Here is a 22,894-nt window from a genome sequence, read left to right as displayed (position 1 = left end):
CTCTTTATTGTATTATTAATAAAACTCTGTACTCCTTATCAGTTACCAGGCCAGTCAGTGCACATGCTGATTGTTAACAAGTGTTCCTGGATCTCTCCTGTTTTACCCTTTAGTGTTGGCATGAGTGGAATTTCTTCTTGTACAAGAGAAGAGGAGTGTTTGCACGGTAATAATTCTTGCATATTTTTGCAGGCAGAGATTTCATTACCTGTGAGTGATGCATTAGAAGGAATGAACCTCACCTTGCCTTCAGAGCATGGCTGAGTTTGGAAAAGAAATGATGGATTAATAGCAGAAATCAGTGAAAAGCAAACTTCCACTAAAGGGAGCAGGAGATTAAATGGAAAAGAAGCAAGCAAAGAGCTCAGGATTTGGCCCTAAGAAAGTCTATTCACATGAAGCATCTCATAAGCCTTTATAGAATGGACTATCAGATATGGATTTCTAAATGGAGACCATCTTTTACAAGAAGGCAAACATGCAAGGCAAACTCTCAGCACTGAGTGTGTTTTTACTGTAAGAACAGCTTGTTTGCTTAGGTATGGATTAGCTTTCCAAAGCAAGAAAAACAGGAAAATGTTAAAACACCATCCATTACTGCTGGTGCGAGAAGGGCTATATCCAGCCTGCGAGTCTGCTCCCCCAGGAACACGCAAGGTATAAGACAGTAGGGGTAGTCTGAGGCAAACTTAGAGATCCTTGGTCAGGCTTTGCACAAAGAGGCCCTGCATCGAGGATCACGCCACTTGTGCCAAGAGGCAGAATTAGTTTTGTCTATCTGTACCCGGACTTGCTGCCTGAGGGAGCCTGAATGTCTGAGCAAGGTCAGCAAGCAGAGAGAATCGCACTCACCCTGTCCTTTGCCATCATGCTGCTGGACTCCTATCTTCTTCTTCCTTTTGGCAGTACTGGGTCTGTACTGAAAAAACACTAAGTGGAAAGAAGGCAGACTAAGAAGTGTGTACCCAGCTGTCTTTTAGAAGAATTTGAATCTCTCCAACCTGAAGGATGTGCATGAAGGTGTACACTATAACCAACCAGTTGCTTATTGAAAGACACTGTGAAAATCCCATTTTTAATACTCCTTCAGCCTAGCAAAACAAATAGATTCAGAGCTTTCCCCCTTCCTCTCCCACACAGTGTCCCATAATGAATCAATGATGATTGCGAGTAAAGTGATGAAGAAACCAGGATCTTTCTCATGCCAGCCTAGAGAAGGTATCCTGCTGAAACTGGAGACATACTGAAATAAAGTAATGGTGTATGCCTGTATACAAGCTGAATACTAGTTGCTTGTTGAGGTCTTGCATGGCTTGTTGAGGTTGAGCCATAAAGAGGCTTTCTCTTAATGAAAACATTTTTTTTCCATCTGTTTTGTTTATAAATATCATAGCTGTTTTCATGATCTCCACTAATGACAACTCTTGCAATGCCATTGATCAATATGGTCCTTTTCCTGTCACCTCCCATCAGGAGGCTGCACAGTCTGTTGTATATCATGAATAACGTGAGTAAGGAAGCACTCCTCAGTGCGTGATGGCACACTGTCCACTAGAGACTGAGCATATCAAGCCCAATTACCAGGCAGGTGCTGCACTCAAAATTTTAAAGAAAGGGTTAATGCACTGGAGTTGTCAGACTCCCTGGGGAATCTGGGTAAAATCCTTTGTGGACTTGAGATTTGAAAAGGAAGATCAGAGACCTGCTGCTGTTGTAGAGGTATGCCTACGACCAGCAGGGATGAATTAAGGTTTCCTCACTTGCCCAAGGTTCTACAAAGGTCTGTTAAAAAAGACAAAAATGTTTACCTGTCTTCTTGTCCTCCAAGCTTAATCACTTTTCCCCCGAAACATTTCTGTACAATACCAACACACAAGCAAGAAATTTGGAGCGAAGCTCATGGAGGGGATGACTGGCACCGCTGCTTGTTTACACTGCTTACAGGGTGAAATTACTTAGGCGCTGCGACCTCTCAAGATACACTTATCGCTGTCTGAAGTACGCCTTAAAGAGCACATGGGCCTCGGTGGGACCCCCGCCACAGCACGCCGTGAAATTCATCTGGATGCAATCCCCACAGCTGCAAATCCACCTTCCTTCTCTATTACCCATTCTATTAGCCTGCTTTGCTTCCCCTTCAGCACACAGCAGCGCTGCTCTTTATTTTAGCGTTATTAATTTTTGACATGAAGTCGCTCTAAACATGGTAAATACAGAAAGTAATTGGTATGTTAAACAGAGGGAGCATAATGAGTCTCATGTACAGACGCGACTCGCTCCTGCTGCAGAGCCGGACTGAAACAGAATACACAATCGCGCTGCCAATTTCACAGGAACTTCTTCACCAAGTCCCCGTGGTTCGCAGGCAGTGCCTCGACCTCTCCTGTACTTATGATACATCCAGCCACAGTTTAATGGCTGAAATGACTTTGAAGCTTTCCCAGAGGAACCAATTTCCACCCTCTGTGAATACACGCTCCAGCCTTTCAGCGGAGTTTAGTTTGGTGATGAGTTAACATGTGAGGCCAGCCTGCGAATAAATTTTGACTGGTGCCCTGATGGTAGGGTTTTCACACTGTGACTCGTGGCTATGACGCGGGGCTTTTTGGCAGAGACGCGCTCTCCAGACTGATACGGGCTGACGGGATATTTTGTCAGCGAGGAGAAATGTTACTTACAACTAGCGAGGCTGCTACTGGCTTGTCAGCACCGATGGCAAATCTTCGCTAGGAGGAGCAGATAGGGAAGTCATAGCTCACCTCAGCCCAGGCTGGCAGTGATAGCGGGTTGCCTGTGAAGTACAGGAGGTAAATTTCAAAGGTACAGCCCTGCGCAGATGAGAAACTCTTCTCTAAACCTCTCTGGAAGTCAGTGGGACAGGGAGATTTATTAGAAATGCTGAGAAGAAAATTAGTACAACTTTTATACAAGCCTCAAAATAATATCAACCTAGCTTCACTCTTTCTCTTAATTTTAGCCTTTTACAGATTCTAGACTTCCGTTTTTGCCATGTGAATAATATGCACTAATACACGTTATTCCAGGTCTTATATTACATTTTCAAATCCAGTCAGTTTTATCCAGAATACAGGCTGCAGCGCGATCGGATCAAAATTATTGCACTATCAGGAATTAACAAGACATTTATACTGCATGAGATGACACTCTCCTGCCAGCTGTATGCCTTTTCTTTAAGTGGTAATTCACAAATAAAAGACAGACGGACTCAGCGGCAGAATGTGGCCATAATACTCGACCAGGAACGGTGCTGACATGCATCAGCAAAATGCCCACAGACAGCGTAATCGGGAACCTGACCTGTCTGCTGCTGTACCAACGGTACTGCATAAATAATTAATCGTACCTGCCAATGTAACACATAGCACCGGGCAGTTCTTTGCTTTTTGTTTTCTACGACAAGCCTTGATCTTTTTCTGTGTTAGCTGTCATACAGAAGAAACTGGAAGAAAGAGAGCAGACCCTTGTTACTTGTGTAATAGCCTACTTGCTTTCTCGGGTTATTCTTGAAGAGGGGTTGTTGACAGGATATAAAATATCTCAGCAATGCCTGGCAGAACAGAACCGGCAGGAAAAGCAGCGTCTGGCTACCTTAATCTGAGGTTGGTGCATGATCCAAAAGAACCCATAGGTACAGTCTTTGCTAGGGACATTTAAAATCAGGCACTACAATGTCCCATAAAATAGGTACTAGGAAACAAGCAGGATAGATTTAATGGCACAACAGTTTCTTTCTATTTGATTTTATGTTCTTGGTTTCAGAAGAATCCTGAGAACAGTCTGGAGACAAATTTTTCATTCCATTTTTCTTTTTAACACCTTTGTGATTTAATTTAAGAATGACATTTCATTCTGGACAAGAGGCTCACAGTATAAGCCTGACGGCTGAGACCTGATGCACACACTGTGCAGTTCGGCAAGTTCATAAATAAAAAGCACAAGTTAGCACTAGTATCTTCTCTGAGGAAGTGTCTGAGGTAAGTTGCAAACACTGAAATGAAATACTCAATTCAGCTGAGGTACCTACACACATCTTTAGTCAAGCAGCCAGCAAACGCATGCCCCCTCTTCTTTGGTTCCTATTCTAGGGGTTACAGTATTATTACTATTTCAATTCAACATATGTTTTCTGAAAGAAGATGGATGTCTTGCCCCATGTAACTCACATAGCTCTGTTAAGGAGACCATAAAGCTCACAAACAAAATGAGTTAGAAAACCCAGCGTACTGATCGCAAGAGTAACTCCCAGAGCCTATATGAACAGCATGCCTTAATGATGCAGAAGCAGGACAATGGCACATGATCTCATAAGGGATATGGTTTCTGCCTCGGCCTGATAAACTCCAGTACATAAACTCACACCTGCACTTTCCAAGTGCAAACACCTGGCTTTGCTTTAGAATAAGAGCCGAAAGCCTGCATGCTCTCTTTCAACAGCTTTTGTATGTGCAATGACTGGAATCCGTATCTGCAAACCACATTCGTTAGCTAGTCTTACTAATATCCTAGTACCTGCAATCCCTCTTCTGACTATGGTACTCCTCAGTGCTTCACCAAACATTAAAGGCATTCACTTTAGAAAAATCAGAGAAGTTGGATTTGATCACAGGGAAAGAAGGAACAAACCCTGAAACTGAAACTCTGCTCCCAGTAGATCTGTCACACCTCCTCCCATCAAATAGGGTTACATCTGCGTACCAGATTACTGAGCATTAATTACCATGCATTGCAGACTCATTTTCCAGCTTTCATCCTCAAGCAGAAACCTTAATCTAGGACATGTTCTGGGCTCAGACATCACTGCACCTCTCAGACCCTTCCTTGAGCTTGTCTGAATGCTGGTATCAGGCCAAATGCCTGAAGTCTAAGGAGACAACCGGAGTCATTTCTGGTTTTCACACTGTTAAATGGAGACTCTTCAACTGGGAAGTTTGGTTCATTAGCTTAGAAAGATAAAGAATTCAGATCTGAAGCTGAGGATTGGGGTTTGGGTTTAGGCTCACCATGAATTTGTAAGGCACTACCAAGATGAAAAATGGTACCAGCAATAGTGGCTCATCTCCGTTATCCACAACTCTGCTCTCAGGTAGTGGCTATTCAGTCTGCAGGACAATGGGCAAAAGTAACAGGAGAAAATACCATTCATTGACAGAGATGTGCAAACATGTCAGGAGGAACCTCTGAACTCTTCTGAAGTGGCTTAGCTCCTTTTTAGATGCCATCAAAAGCAGCTAAAACAAAGCTCTCAGAGCCTCCATGAACAGCTTGAATCACTAGGCCCATGGTAATGGTCTGCCACAGAAGCTCTAATCGACCGTGCGTGTGTGTTTTCTTTTCACGAGATGACAGTTCCCAAGTGGAAGGACACTTCAGCTCTGATAAAACTTTCCTTCTATTGTCTGAGTTTTGTTTGTTTTCTGGCAAACCCCAGCGCTGCCTCTGCTTTCTGTGCAGGCACACATTTCCCATTCTTGTGCAGGGAGGCCAACCAAAGTCTTTGGAGGCTTCTCAGTAGTATTGCCTGAAGCAAATACCACAGCTCAATAGCAATTTAATATTGTAATCAGGGAGCAAACTGTGCAGTTTTGGCACATTGTGATAATTATTAACCACATGTATTAGTGCTGTAATTCTAGTAACTAATATTTACAAAAGGTTCTCTGTGTGGGGAAGACCTTGCCTAGACAGGAGCAGTTGAGCTATTCCTGAGCGATTGTCAGTGGGCCTTTAAGCCAATGCTCATGTTCGCTGTTTAAAGATAAAACATCAATACTTAGAAATTGTACTTCAAAAGACCTATTTCATGAATAATAAATTCTCAGGGTGTAAAACCATACCAAGCGCCAGAACATTTTGTGAATTTATGGGGAAGTTTTCCTGTGGAAAAAAAAATATCCTGGAAGATAAGATTAAAAAAGCACATCTCAAACTCCCTAACATAATATAAAGGAGGTTTGATTTAAACATTAAATCATTCTTCATCTTAGGATTTTTGTTTCATGCCGTGACGTGTATCTTTTTCCTGCTTTCCCATTGCTATTAGAATTAATGACCAGGGCAGAAAGGACTGAAGGTGTTTGGCCGAGTGTATTAGAATCAAACACTAATGACTATGCAATATTCTTTACTAACTTTGAACCTGATATAAGAAAGCATTCACATCGAGAGTACATAATTGTATTTCCTTCGGTATGAAATTGTGTGCTTTTCCAAACAGGCAGGGATACAAATAAATACGTGTTTCTGGTCTGTGTGCTGTACACATCACTGACATGCATGTATGTACGAGAGAAAAAAAAGGCCTTTATTTTCTAATAGGATCACAGTTGAGAGAAAGATTTTCTTATGCAACTTAACCTTTGTGTAGTTTCTGCTCTTCAAGCTCACACATATTTCACACAATTTTTCTGGCAGCATTCAAAGTGCTTTTTAAATTATGTATGCTTTTGGCTGGCATGCCAGATTTCTAGTCTAAAAGACTAGACTTCCCCACATAGAAGTCATGATTTGGCATTGTTTATTTTGCTGTGTAATCACATTAGATAAGACAATGTCGTGAAGTTGACATGAAATAACCATATTGTGAGAAACACTCGTTAACCAATAATGCAGACTCAGGCAAGGGTCTCACTGATGTAACATTTTATTTGCAATTGCAATGGCGGGCATCTCACAAACAGGAGAGCGATTGTGGATACAATTTTCACACCTTTTATGCTCTGTTTCCTGACACTCTCTTCCCTGGTTCCTCATTGGATGAATAGTACAGGTTCACAAACTACCTGATGCTTGTTTACTAGTTTCTTACAAATGTTATCAATCTTTAATTCCCCCCTTTGTTCATCTTATCTTTTGCTACCTTCTTACTGTTTTTAATGGCTTTTTAGCCATCTGCTCACATACATCCAGTCAATGTTTTTCCATTGAATATCAATCTAGTACTTGTCTTCCCCCCCATACGCTGTGCAATCCCAGGAAGCAGCATGCCTGGTACTTCCTGTGCTTATGTTACCAATTCTGGTGCAGAAAAAAAACAAAACATTTTTGTTCCCACAATATGTAAAAAATACGTTGCCATTCTCTTACCAATTGTTTAAACAAATCAAAGAGTAAAACATATTCTTAGTTTCAGGTATTTCCTGTGTCCCAGCAGCCAGACATTAACCTGGATTTCTGAGTATTAAGAGCAGTACTCAGTGTTCTATCAACGTGGAAAATAAAGATGGTTCTTTCCAGGTGTTTGCAATATACTTACCAGCCAGGAGTGAACTGATAGATGCTGGCAGGGAGTCAAAGTAACCAGTGAGGCAGTATTGGATAAAATGGTCAGTAGTGATCACAAAGCACTATGATATACCAAAAAAGAAATCACAGAGGTAGGAGGACAGGCAGAAAGTGTCAGAGAAGCTAAAGGAAAATAAGATTTCAAGAAATAGTTAAGGGAGCAATGTCTGAAGTTGTTCACAGGTTAAGGAGGGTAGAGCCGGCTATGAAGAGGTCAATGAAGACTTCACCTGACTGCAAGGCACTGGAGACAGATTGAAAAAGTTTTCTGGGGGGAGAGGGGAGGAGGGAAACACCGGAGATTGACTCATTTGATGCGTGTAGAAACAGGGTAGTAGCACTAGTGGCAACTGGGGTCAGGCATAAAAATGTATAGTATATAGAATTAGTATTAGTATACATATGGTATTAAAGATCATGGTTATGTTTTGTTAATTTTGTCCTTATCAAAGGTCAATGCGATCTAAAAATGGCCATCAAGAAGCAGTAAAATGGCATTCTTTATACACTTTATTTTATTTTACAGAATATAAACTTGAAAAATATATTTAATGAAAATCAGATTGTGTATTCCCTTTCTATGTGTAGACACAACTCATCCAAGTCTAATTTATAAAACGTAATATTCAAACGAATTGTTTCCCAACTTAAAATTTCACCTGTTTAGTTCCAAGTACATATTTTAAGGCTAATAAATCAGCCACTATACATGCCATTATTCTCACATGTTAACTTCTAAGGCATGTAGGTGTAATGTTAGTTTTTATAAATTCCTTTAATTAAAGTAATTATTCCAAAGACAAGATACGACAAACAAATTAATATTTTAGGTAAATATTTGTGCTTCTTTTCAGAATTAATAGAAACAGGAATTTGGCTACTGTTAGAGTTCTTTACAGGTTACAAGTGCTATAATAAAGAAGGGGAAAGGTAAGTGTGTGCCTATCTTTAAGTATGTGCTTAGCCTTTCTAACCTGCTGTGAAAGCAGCAAGTTAAGGGGACTAAGTACATACCTAAAGGTAAGCACACGCTTGACTGCCTTGCTGATCCGAGGCTACAGACAGTAGGATGATGTGGTACACATTTCCGAAAAGGCTGCCGGCACACATTATTTCAGGGATAACGAATAACTTTTTCACTAGCAGCTTAATGATTGAAGGGACCAAGGATTCAGTTATGCAATAAATTGGCTTTGGCAGCAAAACCAGATTAAAACTCTTTTTTTTTTTTTTTCTTCTTTTAAGTAGAGACTTAATTCTAGTGAACCAGTTCAAAGCATGGCAGCGGTACTGTCATGACTTCAGAGATGATGAATTTTGGCCTAGAAACAAATGGCCTCTGGCATGGAAGAAGCTATTAAGTCAGCTTCATGGCCAAAGCCATGGAGTTGTATCGATGCCCCTTTCAAAAGTATTTTGTGGTTAGATAGACAAAAAAGTTCACATACTTATTACTGGCCTGATGCTACCTACCTGCAGGCGCCCAAGTCCAGACTTGTGATCTAAAAATCCTGGATAATTCTGGAGGCGCTAAAGATATTGATATAAAAAACTACCCTATAGTGGATTTCTAAAGTTCTACTTCTCTGTGTCGCCAGAAACTCTTTTATCATCCTTGGCAGTGTTTGGCTTCTGTGTCAGTATATTCTGTTTGGATCCACAAACAAAGGGTTTTCTCAGTCTCTAAGTAGAACACTGCTGTATATACCTGCAATGAAGATTAGAAGGAAAGGAGAAACGAGGAATTAACCCTACTATCCTTCCATCTAATAGTTAAGTGATTAAAAAACTCACACAGCACATGGCACAACTGAGTAAAGTACTGAATAGTTAGCGTAAGCTGTTGCCATTGCTTCCTTTGTACATATTGTAGTATGATATTCTATGTTATCGAGCAAATAGTCTAAATTATGTACAATACCATATCAAGCTACACTACTAGGGAAAAAATATAACTGAGAAACCTTCAGGAGTTTATTGGAATACTGAAATATTGCAAGTTGCTTGAAATACTGCAGGTTTACCTGGGCAAGCCCCCAATTCTCCCCATTTTTTCCATAAATGTTGAGAAAGCAAGCCTGAATATTCTTGCCTATCAAATAAATTACTTACCTGAGGCAAATAGATGACTAGGAGTTTGCAAAGCCGGGATTGACTCCGTTGTTATGAAACTCTGTATATATAAAAGACAGCATGCCTATTAATATTTATAGAAGAGAACAGTTAAGCAAACACTAAAGCTCCATAACTTCTGATGATAAAATGTCAAGTTTGCTAAATACGCATACACCTACACAAATAGATTGCATTTTCGGCTTGGGGAAAGGGTCGGAAGTGGTGTCTCTGCGTAAACAGCTCTCAGACCACTTCTTTCCTATCTCTTCTGCTGTTGCCGCCTCAGGCTCTGTTTTTGTTTTTTTTTTTTTTTAATTTTTATTTTTTGCCTGCTAAGGCCAGCTGCTTCCTCGCTGGTCAGACACTCCTCTGTGGCCAGGGCTGCCTCAGGGATGGTGAGGCACCACCTCTGCCGGGGCCAGCCGGGCTCTCCCAGCCGCATGCGTGCATGCGGTTTATCTGCCCGACGGGCCCGGGTAGCAAGCAGAGCTGCTCTTCTCTTCTCACTTTCTTATCTTCCCCTCGCTTCCCCGGCAATGGTGACCTGCATCACCTTGCCTGAGTGCATCGACTTCGCTACCGCCGGGACCTGGCGCGGGCTGTTGTAATCAGGTGTTCTGCTCAGCTCCTGATGTTTTTGAGTTTATCGCTGCTTACCCTCCCGCTCGCTCCCGGGACTATCAATACCACAGCATCCGGAGGCAAGGCGCTGTGCCTCCTCTCGTCTCGGCTTTCATGGGGTTACGCTTGAACAATGGCTTGTAGGCTGGGGCTGCCACGGCAGCGCTATAGATTGCTGATTTTAGTTGCGGCTATGTCTAACTCTTTGAGAAGTATGCAAGGAAAGGCAGCATTTACAGCCTTGAAATTGCCCATTAATACTCCAGACCCTCTGGTCAAAGGACCTGCTACGAGTCTAGGTCAGTGCTATGTTGCCACTTCAGTGGGGCCACTGTCGGGCTGCCCCTTTCTAGTGCTCTGCAGAGTCCTTCCCCTGGAGCTCACCTCTCCCAAAGAATAGATTCTGCAGTGTTGTTGGCTGAGGATTTTTAATCACACCTCCTAAATAAGAGAGCATGAGGTTTATTTAGCACAAGAAAGAGCTGAGAAACAATTTGTAGGTCACAATGATAACTGAGACCACCACTCAGTGAAACAAGGACCACAAAAGTCCATGGGAGGCAACACACTTTTGGCAACTCTAAGAAGCATCCTGGAGTGGACCAGAAAGGACTCACTGGGGCTGGCCCAAGGTCTCCTATGATGCAAGTTACAGGAATCCTGTCCACCTCTGGGTGTAAGCTGGACCTCCAGTTTGTATGTACATGACCAGTGTGTAAAAGAAATGCTAAACACTTCCTCCCTGCTCTGGAAAATGCTAATTTGTTAAAGTCAGAACTGTTGACAATGGAAGAACTTTATTGAATTATCACTATGGAAGCTGCTTTTGGAAAGAAAGTGACACAACTGTCAAACCATTCTGCATAAATGAACTGCCAGTAAATCTGGGCTACTGAAGTTTTATGAGAACTGAAGTCAAAATGAATATTTTACAAAAACATCAAATTAAAATATTCAGCCTTTTCCATCTTAGGTTGTACTTTGTTTAGTGATTTGTGCAAAATTTTTGAGATTTGAGATTGTAAAATGACATTATCTCATAATGTCCTATTTATATACAATAGAAATTTGTTCTTAAATAGTACTGTATGTGGCATAGTAACATCACAAAGCACTTTCCATCATCCTTTCACCAACTGTTAAAGCCCTTTTTCAAAGCATGCTGATGCTGGAATATTTTCAAAGCAAATATTGCCAGAATTACCATGAGGAAAACAGCCGCCTCCTTCCTAGCTTCTCAGAGCAACAACAACAAAATCATGTTGAACAGGACAGATTGCCAAACCACATTTTGCTCTTAGTATATCTAGATTTCCATACGTAAAACTTCCTTGTGGGCAAGCCAGTGCACAGCAGATGAATGAAACACTCCTTGGCATCCATAGAAATTCTCTTCAAACTAAAAAGCCTGGTGGAAGGTTTCCCTTCCCACAGCAGGTCGGAGGACCTACAAGGCTGCCTCACCACTCCACTCACAGGAGCAATGTGCATTTGTCTCTTCAAGACACAGTAAGTTACACAGGTCGTAAGATCACCTGAAATCTCCCAAGGTGTAAGAGACCCTTTTTCAATTTATCAAAACTCAGCCATCAAATAAGAACAGTTTTTTTCCTCTATATCATGAAAGAAAGTTTAACTCTCTTCCCCTGTAATAAACCACGCATCGAAGAAAGCCCTGTCTCTGAACTCAGGATGTTTCACAGCCATGATCTAGACGTGTACTGATAGATTCTGACACTAATTCAGGAAAGGCACTAGTTAATTTTGATTTCTCAACACTCTCTTTGGTTCTGTTGTCATAATTAGAAAGTCAACATTTACCCACATCTATCATGAGACCTAGGGAAACTATTAGTTGCAAACAGCTGATTTGTTGAATTTAGCTCTCTTTCCTGATTGTGGTTGATCAACGACCACATTTTAATTTCTGTTAATTTTATTCACTGTATAAATTCTTCTGTGACTTGTTCATGTGAATATATTTCAGCCTATGTATTGCTTACAGACTAGATGGTGTATCAGTTTTTGTGAGTTGTAATTCACTGTTTAGTTTATGTGCAATGGATCATTTGAGTCCCAGTCTATTCTTTCTGATCTGTAGGTGAATAGTATTCAAAAATATAAAGTGATTTCAAGATGACTTCTGTAGACAGTCTGAAGGCTTGCTGTAAACAAAGTTCACAGATATGTGAATTTAATTTCAGTGTATTTTCTTCTACATGTGTATGCAAAATAAATAAATAAATACATAAATAAACAAGAATACCTGTTGAAATGAACAGAAATATTCTCAGTGAAACAAGAAAGAATTCTATAAAGTTCGGTGTGGATTAAATGAGTGAAATTATTGTACAATTAAATGTGCGTGGGTTTTTGTTTAATTTTTGTCTTCATTGAATTCTTAAAACTGATCCTCAGAGCTACTTTCCTCCTCTCCCTCCTATTATTTACCGATCTGTCAATCTCTCTCTGGTCTTAGACACATCTTAATAATTTTCTCTGTTCTTCCCAAATGACAGCATGGGGGAACGCTATGCTAAGCTTTAAAAAACAAACAAACCACAGAGTAATGTTATTTGAGAAACGCTGCATGGCCAGATGAATGCGAAAAGACGCCGTATATTTTTCCTGAGGCGTTTAAAAGACTTTCTAAGACAGGGAAGCTTAATTCCAACGAGAAACTCTGTCATTCTCAGCAGACCAGACTGAAGACCATTAATCTGAGGTCACCGCTGATTGCAAACAGCGCTTAAATAGGTCTGCCCGGCTTGCCTGCATGGGCATCAGCTACTTTTAATGGCAAACACTGTGCATTTTTAAAATGTCAGCGTGGGCTGGGTACTGGTACTAAGTGCATCCGTTCTGAGCTGCTTGGTGATCCTCTGGCTGACTGCCAAGGCCTGCAGAAGGGGACAGCATCTCCGTCCAGATCCCAACACTAGGGATTGGAAACACTGCTTGGGGACACGTTGTTTGGAAAACCCTGCACTGGTGTACTCATACTGGTGCATGTACACTCCCGAGTACAGAAATATATATAAAAAAAAGCATTTCGTATAGGCTTTTCCTTTTCCCGCTGACGTGCTTTCCTCTAGGAAAGGGCCTGGGCTGTACCGACCGCCAGCACATGGTTGTGGGCAGTAAAGGACCAGCAGAAGCTGCTGAGGACCCAGGGCTTTGCCTCGGGCCTGCAGCCTGGCGGATCATTAACAGCAGCAACTGCCCGTCCCGGGAGCCTCGCCGATAATTACAGGCGGTGCTTCACGCCCTGCTCCCCGCACCGCCCTGCCGGCCCCAGCCCCGATGGCGGCGGGGTGAAGCCGCGGGGGGACACCGGCACCACGGGGCCGGGCCGGGGCCGTCGCCTCGGAGGTCCCAGCCCGGCCCGGGCAGCGGGGGAGGCCGCCGGGGCCGGGGCCGGGGCCGGGGCCGCGGGGCGTCCTCGCACCGAGAGCCGAGAGCCGTTGCCATGGCGACGCCGGCAGAGCCGAGCCGCGGCCCTGCGAGCGATCGTATCGATTAAAGGAGATTTGAAAAAAAATATAATAATTTTATTTTGATTTCTTCTTTTTTTTTTTTTAAGGATTGGGGGGCTAGGAGGGCGGGAGAGCCCGTCGCAAGCCGTGCAGGGAAGGAAACGTGGAGAGGTGGGGGCTGGCATCAAGGGCAGCTCTCAGGGCTCACCACCACCATCGGAGGTGGCCTTGTTTATGGTGGTGATCTCCGGGGTGAGCTCTCCCCTCCACAGCACGCTTGGCGAGCACCTTACATCCTCCAAGAGTGCGGTCGAGCCTCAGATGCTCGCAGACGGGTGGTGGGGAGAGTCTGGGAGCAAAGTTAATTTGGTTTTGTGATGTTTAGGGAAGGCGGTGGGGCACGCACCAGCTCAGGCTCTGCTTGCTGGATTGTCTAAAGTGGCTGTCATCTTAGGCCTTTCCACTGGGATTTGTTGGGTGGCGTGTAAGGGCCTTCCTGCTGGAGGTACGGTTCCTGTAATATTCATTATCCTCAGCCTGACCTCAGCGTGAGGATGCAGTGACCCCCTTATAATAACAGGACATCACTCGTTCCCAAGCCTTGTGACCTTTGCGTGCACACGTGTGCATGCCCGCGTGGCCCTCTTGCCTCCCCCATCTCCAGAAAGCAGCACAATGCAGTGCAGCAGCCTGCCGGCGGATCTGTTACTGGAGGAATTCATGCATCTTGCATCTTGAAGATGCATTATTAATGCCTGGACAAATCACATCAGGTGGAGCTCAGCAAGTCCCTGGCACTGCAAAAAGGAACAAAGGCTGGTTCTACAAGAGAGAGAAGGATGAGACAAATTATAACAGCTGGGAGTTTCTTGTCAGTAAGATAGCATAAAAACAGAAATGCTAAAATTGTTTGCACATACGGCAAGCTTATATTTTTATTGGAAAGGAAATTGCACATTGGACTGTGAAGAAGATAGTTTAATCGTATCCTAATAAACATCACGTGGTTGGGTATCTTTGAATTTCATGACAAACCGGGCCAGCTTGCTGGCATCCAAATTACTGCTAAACACAGTTTTATTTAGTATCTGGAAAGGACTATAAAGAAGAGATTTGCTAGCAGAGGGCCTGCTTCTGGTCTCCTTGAAGTCAACAACAGAACTCCCTTTTGCTTCAGCAGTAACAGGATCAGGCCAGAGTTTGTAGCAGTCCTCCAAAGGAAAGGAGGCATCACTACCTGTGCCAGCACGTGGGAATGCATGGAACCCAGCCTCCCGGGTAGAGAGCAATAGTTCTTCTCTCTAACTCTTGATAAGAAGGCCTATTTTGTGCAGTCCAGGCTTTGATGCCAGCTAATATTTTTCTCCCCAAGGTCTGAATAGTTAGCCAAAATCTGTGCCTTGCTGGCTTAGTTGAGTTAAGAAGGGAAGAGGATGATGAGAACCCAGAATTTCTTTTGGAATGGTCTTGATTATTTGTTTAGAGGATGCATGTGAAGCCTAATTATGGCAAGGCAGGAGCAAACAAAGTGTTTTCTTGTTTGGAAATGTATCTCTGTTTAGTGAGCATTTGGCTAAGAAGAACTATATTTTGGTTTCACCCTTGAGCAATGTATAAATAGTACATAAGAACTGAAAAAATCAGATCACAGTGTCATGTTTTAAAAACTGTACCATCATCTAAGAAGCTGTCCAAACAGTAAATTTAGGCACCAGAAATTTCATAAAAACTGAACATACAATCAGGCAAAGTTTATTGAAAAGGCAAACGTGAAAGATTAAAAAAATCTGATCTCTAACAGTATCAGTTTATAATCTAAAAAGTCCCAACTGTGTAAAATTTTTAAGCCTAAAATGCTTAGTAGCCATTCAAGTATCTAAATTCAGTATGAAGGGTATGTTCTCTACATTAACAGTGCCAACTAAAAATTGTGCAGCTAACTACAGAGAAGACAAATATTTATTAGTCAGCCAAATAATTTATCACAGATTTAACCATTAGACATTAAGACTACAAATTTGGGGAAAGCTTTTACCTCATCGTTGCTACGTACAAACAATCCTAACGTTTTTTCAACAGGCACTTTAGATATTTTCTTCATCAGCCTCCGTGCCACATGCTATAGGTGTGCCACACCTGCTTATTACTCTAGCAGGTGGCTTTCTCTGTGTTGTTTCTTTGCTCATTATTTTTCATTCCCTCACACATACACCTACAAGTATACAACCCCCCAGCTGTTTTGTTCACAATCTGCGCTGAGAAAAACTGTTGGGTCTGGTGTCAGTACCTGCCTCTCCTGCTCCTGCCTCTCTTTCCTCAGTATCTGAGGGCACACAGGTGATTTTTGCTTAGCTGACAAAACAAACAAACAAAACCCACCCACTCAACCAACCAAAACCACAATAAAACACTTCCAGGCATTTTCCACCAACTTGCGTTTTTTTTTCTTCTCACCTCCTCAGCACGTAACTCTATAAGGTTTGTATCAAAACTATTTACCTACATTAAAAAAATAAAGTGATCAAAATGCTTAAAAAGAACTTTAAGTAATTCTTTAATCCTTAAAACTATATGAAATGCAATTCCACTAAGTCACTGAAAACAGATCTAGCCTTTGGTATGAAGTGGAGAGAGATTATTTGCTAGGGATCCACATGAGATTGGAGGAGATTATTGAGATATCTCCAGTTATCACTGCAGTGATAATCACTCCCTCAGAGCAAGAGATAAAGCCCTCCATGAAATAGGACCCAGTGAGGAGAAAGGGAAAAGAGAAAGGACAAAACAAGCAGTTTTCACTATAGCAAAAAAAAAAAAAAATCTACTTTCTGAAAAAGGCCTGTTCTTTAATATATTGGCAAGTTAATTGTAGTGACCTTGATTTGTTAGAACCAGACAGGTGAGTGAAGACCACAACACAGGAGCATCAGCATGAGGATTACAGGCAGGTAGGCATGCACTATGGGCTTATAAATTACATACACCCAGCCAGGAGACAGACCTCTGGTTAGTGAAAACATTGGATCGGTGTTCACAGACAACCAAAATATGGTGTTAGTACGTAAAAGGAAAGGACTCGATAATGACACTTCAAATATTTAAGTAATTGTCATACAAAGATGTGAAGCGTCATGGCATACAGCATTGTGTTTCAGAAAAGTAAGTTATTTGGAAACAGCAGTCATGATCAGCACAAAAAAAGACTGAAAGTCCTCATAAGTGAGGGTTCTTTAGGCAGCCTTCCTTGGGATAGGACAACAGCAGGACACTTAAGGTGGTTGAAACCATCTAAAGCTGTCTTCCTCTGAGGACTGCACACATGCACAAGGCATTGGCTCTAGTACTTGAGGCCCAGACAGAGTTAAAGCATTCTCAGCAATACCTCCATTTCTTTCAATAAAAGTCTTGTTTGATTATACCCAAAGTGCATCTTCTGCTCGTTGCCTAAATTCTGAAAAGAGGATTTTATTTTATTAAATCGCAGACTAATGATTTCTAGCACGTTCAAAAGGGGCATTTTTCCAAAGCTACTTCTGTGTAGTTCTGGGTGTTAAATAAGAATCTTCCTGGCATCCTAAAGGAAATGACATTCTATTTAAACGTGTTACCTGCTGATCTACTAGAGAAGCAGGCCAGCAGTTTTTTGTTGTTGTTGTTGTTTGGTTTGTGTATGCATGTGTGTGTGGTTGTTTCATGGCTCCTGGGTAATATTATCCATATTTTTTCTGTTTGGAGAATCACTTTTCCCTACGCACTCACCAACCAACATGAAACCACCTAATTATATTTTCATAATCATGATTAAAAACCATCTAAATTATCCTGCTTGATGTACTCAAAGAGTTTGTTGATTGCTTTTTGATGTGTATTAGAGCTTTTTGCAGAGCCACATCAAATGGTTTGCTCCACAATGAAATAAAAAAAAAATCTTGTAATATACATATGCACATCTTTAAAAAAAATATATAATTTATATTCTGCTAATTAAGCTACATCAAAACCAAGTCTGTCACCATGAAATAATTGTGTAAAAGCTACTCACCTATTACAAGAACATTAATTTCCACTTTACTTTTTTTTTTCTTTTTTTCAAAATATCGATTTTATCTTATACAAGGCAATTCAGCATTTCAAAGCCTCAGAGTCTCAAAGTGTTTTTCGACGTCCATAGAGACCTTAGACCTTGAATATAAAATCAAGTTTTAGAATAGAAAACTCATGTAAATAATATTTTCATGTAGAATATGCTCCTTCTGCATAATGGATCACAAACATTTTAATTTTGTCTTTGTGTTGTTTTCATGTCTTAAATTTGTGACATCAGATCTTGATAAAAGTTCTGTCTGCTGCAGAGAAAGTGTTGGAGAGAAATGGGGAGAAAGGACTTTGTAGAATTTGACCATGGTCCTGGGTTTGAGGCTGACCCACGGCCTTGTTTTGCCAGAAGGCCATCACAATGCAAGGATGTAGTTTTGGTGGTGGTCAGGTTAATCCCAAAGACTGTGTTGGGAGAGTATCATGCAGAGGGTCAGAATTTAGTGGATGCTGAAATTCTTCAAAGCAGTGAAGGACTTTACTAGTTCAGCCCAAGAGCATGTTGGAGTTAAGGTTTACTTCATGGCCGTCCAGCTCCAATCATAAAGTCAGCACTCATTGAATAATAAAAATAAAATACGCTAGGAAAACAATTAAATAATTCAAACTCTGCCTACTTGGTATCAAATCTGTTGTCATATCAAATATTCATGCACAATAAATCTGTAGGTGTATCTCGTCAATGGAGTGCAAGTGCAAATGCCAATGTTTTGCTCCAACTTGATGGCTGGCACTCTGAGGCAGGTGCACGGAGATTGATCACGCATGTACGTGTCCCCCTCTGTTGTAGCCTTCCTTAGTTCTGTGTGGGGAGCCATCGGGTGGAGGCTGCCTCTCCTCTTGGAAACCTGTGACATGCTGCCACTTAATTTGTAGTATCAGTGACAGCTACGGGGTGTTCAAGTACAACTCCGTTCATCCATGTGTTTCCAGTTTGACTTTCAGTAAATGTTTAATGATCCTTTTCAATTACTGGACCAAACAGTATTTGACAAGAATGCACCATGTCTAATACTAGCACTTAGACAGGAGTGCGTTTTTTAGATAGCACTTAGCATCCACAATGTTGTCATGATATTTGTGAATGCGCTCTCAGGTTGATCTTAATGACCCCATTACAAAGGTCTTCTCATGCGTTATTGTGTTACATATGGTCTTGCTTTCCTTGACTTTACTGATAAAGAGCTGACAGAGTTCACCTGGGAACAGTCTCACATTCAGCATCCTGAGTTCAAGCCCTAAATGGACATTGGCTTTACTGGCATGGCTGTCACCGCATTTGAGAAGTAGGTTATCCTATATGAGACCATGCGAGATTGATCCTTCGACTTCTCTTGGCTGCATTTGATCTAACCTGTGGCTCATATACATTGTGCCCACCTCCACTGTGGGTCTCGTGCACCCGTCAGCCTCCGTATGGGAATGGTTTGAAGCACGGCACGATCCCACTCTGGCTGCTACTCCTGGGCTTCAAGTCTGTGAGAGCTAGGGCATGCCATGGGAGAGGCTACGTCCTACAGGGATGGTGTGTTCCCAGGAGTCAGGTCACGGCCTGTACAGAAGACATACAGGTATACAAATAAGACAGGTGACGAATACTGCTGTTCAAGTGACTTGGCTGAATACTTGGTAAGTATGCAAGTAAATAAGCCATTGTGGCGTATGGCAGCAGAGCTGTGACTTCCTCTTTACCAGATTTTGTGCAGTTCTGAAGACAGAAAATGAACTCCCCCTCTAATGTTATGCTCACATCTTCTTCCTATTAACTACCATCTCTGCAGCCCAACAGGGCTTGAAAATAGTTTGGCTGCTGGACCCCTTCCTCCACAGTAATGAACAAACAGCAGGGTATGGCAGCCCCTTGAGGGGCTCTGGAGATGCTCTCAGAGCATGCCCAGCATAGCCTGACTAGACTAAGTTCCTCAGAAAACTCTCAGAAGGATTCACTTTCTTTTAAAACTCTTCTGGAAAAGCAACCACCAACATTTCTATCTTGCATCAGCCAAAGGGGTTAGCAAGTAGGAAATCCACATTCCGTTCCTATCCTTGCTGGAAAGAATTCAAACACACTTCTAGTCATTAGACTATAGTTTTTTTTTTTTTTCTGGGAACACTTTACCACTCCTCATGAAGCTGCACCACTGTGCAGAAAAATGGTTTGAATTCACTGAGAGAAGGAGAGAGGGAGAGTGAAAGCATGACTCCCCAGGCTAATGATTAGGCAGCTTTTTTGGAAGTAGGAGGGGGTAGGCTCCAGCCATTCCTCCTGTTCTGTGCTTTAGCTCATGCCTGTTTCATATCATGTCCTAGTTCTTTCAGTTAAACTGGTGCACTTTGGTATTTTGAACAAGAAATAATAGTCTGGTATCTACCTACTGTGCATGCTTATGGTGTTCTGCCTGCGCAGTGGTTTTGTTCTGTGTATGGCAATGAAGGAAGGTGAGATAGCTCATCTATTTCCATTTAGATGGGATGGGATTCACGAGGCTGATCCAGTCACAAGGAAAACTCCTTTTTGTCAAGTCCCATCCTGTTCATCCCGTACCTCCTTCCCCCCACCAACCTATTTCACAGTGTCATCTTTTAATAAAAGTTCACATTAGCACTTCTGGAACAGCCATATTTTGTGAGGATCTATCAAAAGAGGATGAGTCAGACCATCTGATGGTGCTTTGTTAAGTTCGTTTTTGATTTGCTGGGTTTGGTTCAGATACGAACACATCTTGTCCAATTTATCTTTAATACAATACAGACGCTGGCACAGGCGCTGATCTTGGTTATACTAGTGTAAATCTGGGGACATGCCAAGGGAGCGCTGCCAAGGCCGTATTAAAATTTCACTTTCAGCGTGGCTAGAACTGCTAGCTTCTCAGGAAGCAGTCTGCCGTGGTGGGATGAGCCAATGTGCCACTTCTCAATAGCTCTGCAATTCTCTCTTGGTTGGAGAATATCCCAGGTAACACAATACAACCAAAGTCAGGCTGGGCCAAAAGGCTACTTTACATAGCCTGAGGCTGACTGGATCACTAGTTCACATAAGCCTTGACTGACAGGGATAATCTGATGGGATTTAATCAGTAAAGAGGGAAAAATGAAACAAACTTCGTACGGATGGTAAGAACCATGATTAGTCCATGTATTTATCACCTGGCTTTTTCCCAGAGTCATAGAGTAAAACAAAGAAGCATCTAACCTGTCCAAACCGTATTTGCTCAGAATTCGCACACACTGCAAACCCCGTAACAGGAAAAGGCAAATGGATACCGTCACAGCTTTTCCCAGAAAACAAATGGTCTGTGTAATTCCCCCAGTTTGTGTGCCCCAACATTCTGCCATAAATATTAAAAATGTCAGTGACATTGATGTATCCAGCCTCCTCTGATATATCAGTATTCTAACATATTCTCGGATTTTGGCCCATGCAACATAACTTTAGAAAATGCAGCTAAGAGTAACTTAGTTTCCCTTAATACACAGAAAGGATAATTTGCACTTTATATCTAGTGGAAATCTGTATTTTTTCCATTTTGTAGGTCTGAAGGTTGCATGCCACCTCTCAGTTAACTGCAGCCACAGCAGATGATACAAAAACCCTTTTAATACGTAAGTCATGCTAAATCAGTGATAAACATGGCATGTAAAATTGACCCTGCTTCTCTGGAATGAATCATGACAAGCCTGGATTGGCGGGAGTAGCAGCCTGCTGCGAACTTTGATATCTCCGTAATTATTGATTTATGGGACTCTCCTGTCTTTGATCAGTTGTCTCCCTAACCATTTGCGTGTTTATTTGGTTATTAAATGTTGCCGATGCTCCAACTTGCAAGCTCTGTGGGTTACTGGTTCTCTTTGTATTATTTTGTTGTGGCATCTTATACTGACTTAACAGTCCTTAGAAACCTCTGCAAATAAAAATAGTAAACTGCAGGTCTGCAGTCTTTGTGGACCTAAAAGGCCTTTCAAAGTTCACGGCATTGAATATATGCAGTATTGCTGCCATTGAATCCTGACTATTTGAATTAAGATTTGATTTTTCAAATATTTTACAGAAGTTTAATCCTTTCAACAAATAAAGCTCCCCATTAAAATACACAGCACACTTTACTGCCAAGAGTAATAGTCTGGGATGAAGCCAACGCTATGGATGAACAGGGTCTGCCAGGCCTCCAGGCTTTCCGCAGACCTTCTGGGACTGCCTTTGTGAAGGCCCCAAGTGTAGCTTGTTGCACGGCAAGCCCTGCAGCTCTGGCACATGGAGACCGGACCTCTGGCTTTCCTCTCTGCCCACATGGAGGACCCAAATTCTGATTTAAACTTTACTTACCGTACTTAAGTGAAAACTGAATGTTTTTGTGAGAGTGCAAGACAAAGCTTTTCAAAAGACCATAAGGCAACCTGAAAGCCCCTGAGTGCCACTGGACTTGGGACTTTGAAGGGTGGGTGAGCACTGATGGGTGTTTGGGAGGAGGTCTTTTCTACTCAGGACCATGGTGGCTACACAAAGACCCTGGACTACAGTGATTAATGTGCTTATAGTCCTGCAGCAAAGCAAAATTTAACCCAGGTAAGCCACAAGCTAAATTTGTCAGCTACCAGTGTGGCCAAACTGCTGCCAGTATCCAGCCTCATGAGTTTAAATATCTTTGCACGGTGCTGTCTGTAATTTTGGACTGTATTGTCTTTGGAGAAACCATCCCTTTTGGTTCCAGGGCTCTTGTCAGGTGTGGGTTCTCAGGAGGTCCATGGGAGCTTTTGGCCTCTTTCTCCTGCTGCACAAACCCTGCCTGGCATGGTGTCCAGCCCCAAGTCACTTAGCTCAGCTGCATCCTTGCGGAGATGGGGATGCCTCTGTCATGTAGCATCTTCAGTGAGAGGGAGCTTCCACTTGCCCTGCAGCCCCCTTCATTCCTTAAAAGATCCCACAAAACCTCAGCTTCTGTATCTCATGTCTTTTTCTCCAGCTGCTTCTGCTTGCACTGGAAGCTGCTGAAGTCATACAAGATTTGGGTCTGAATGTCAAAGGCCTTGTGGCCATGAAGAGTTTCCACTTGGCACCACTGTGGATAATTGACTTTGCCCCTCTGATCCCTGCTGGTGAGGTGGCAGGGTAGTTTTCATCCCGGGGCAGAATGTTCCCTTGCATCTCCCAAGCCATTCTTGGTGAATTGTGTGAGTGGGACACAATTTAAAGGTTTATCATACCTCAGCCTGGCTCTTACACCCAGACAGGTGCAGCACAGTCTCTCTGAAAAGGGCATCTCGTAGGTAGATAGCAAAAAAGATTT

This window comes from Anser brachyrhynchus, assembly GCF_964034855.1.
Source record: "Anser brachyrhynchus genome assembly, chromosome: 2".
In the NCBI taxonomy this organism is placed as follows: Eukaryota; Metazoa; Chordata; class Aves; order Anseriformes; family Anatidae; genus Anser; species Anser brachyrhynchus.
The sequence above is the reverse complement of the archived record's forward strand: the minus strand, read 5'-3'. Positions refer to the sequence as shown.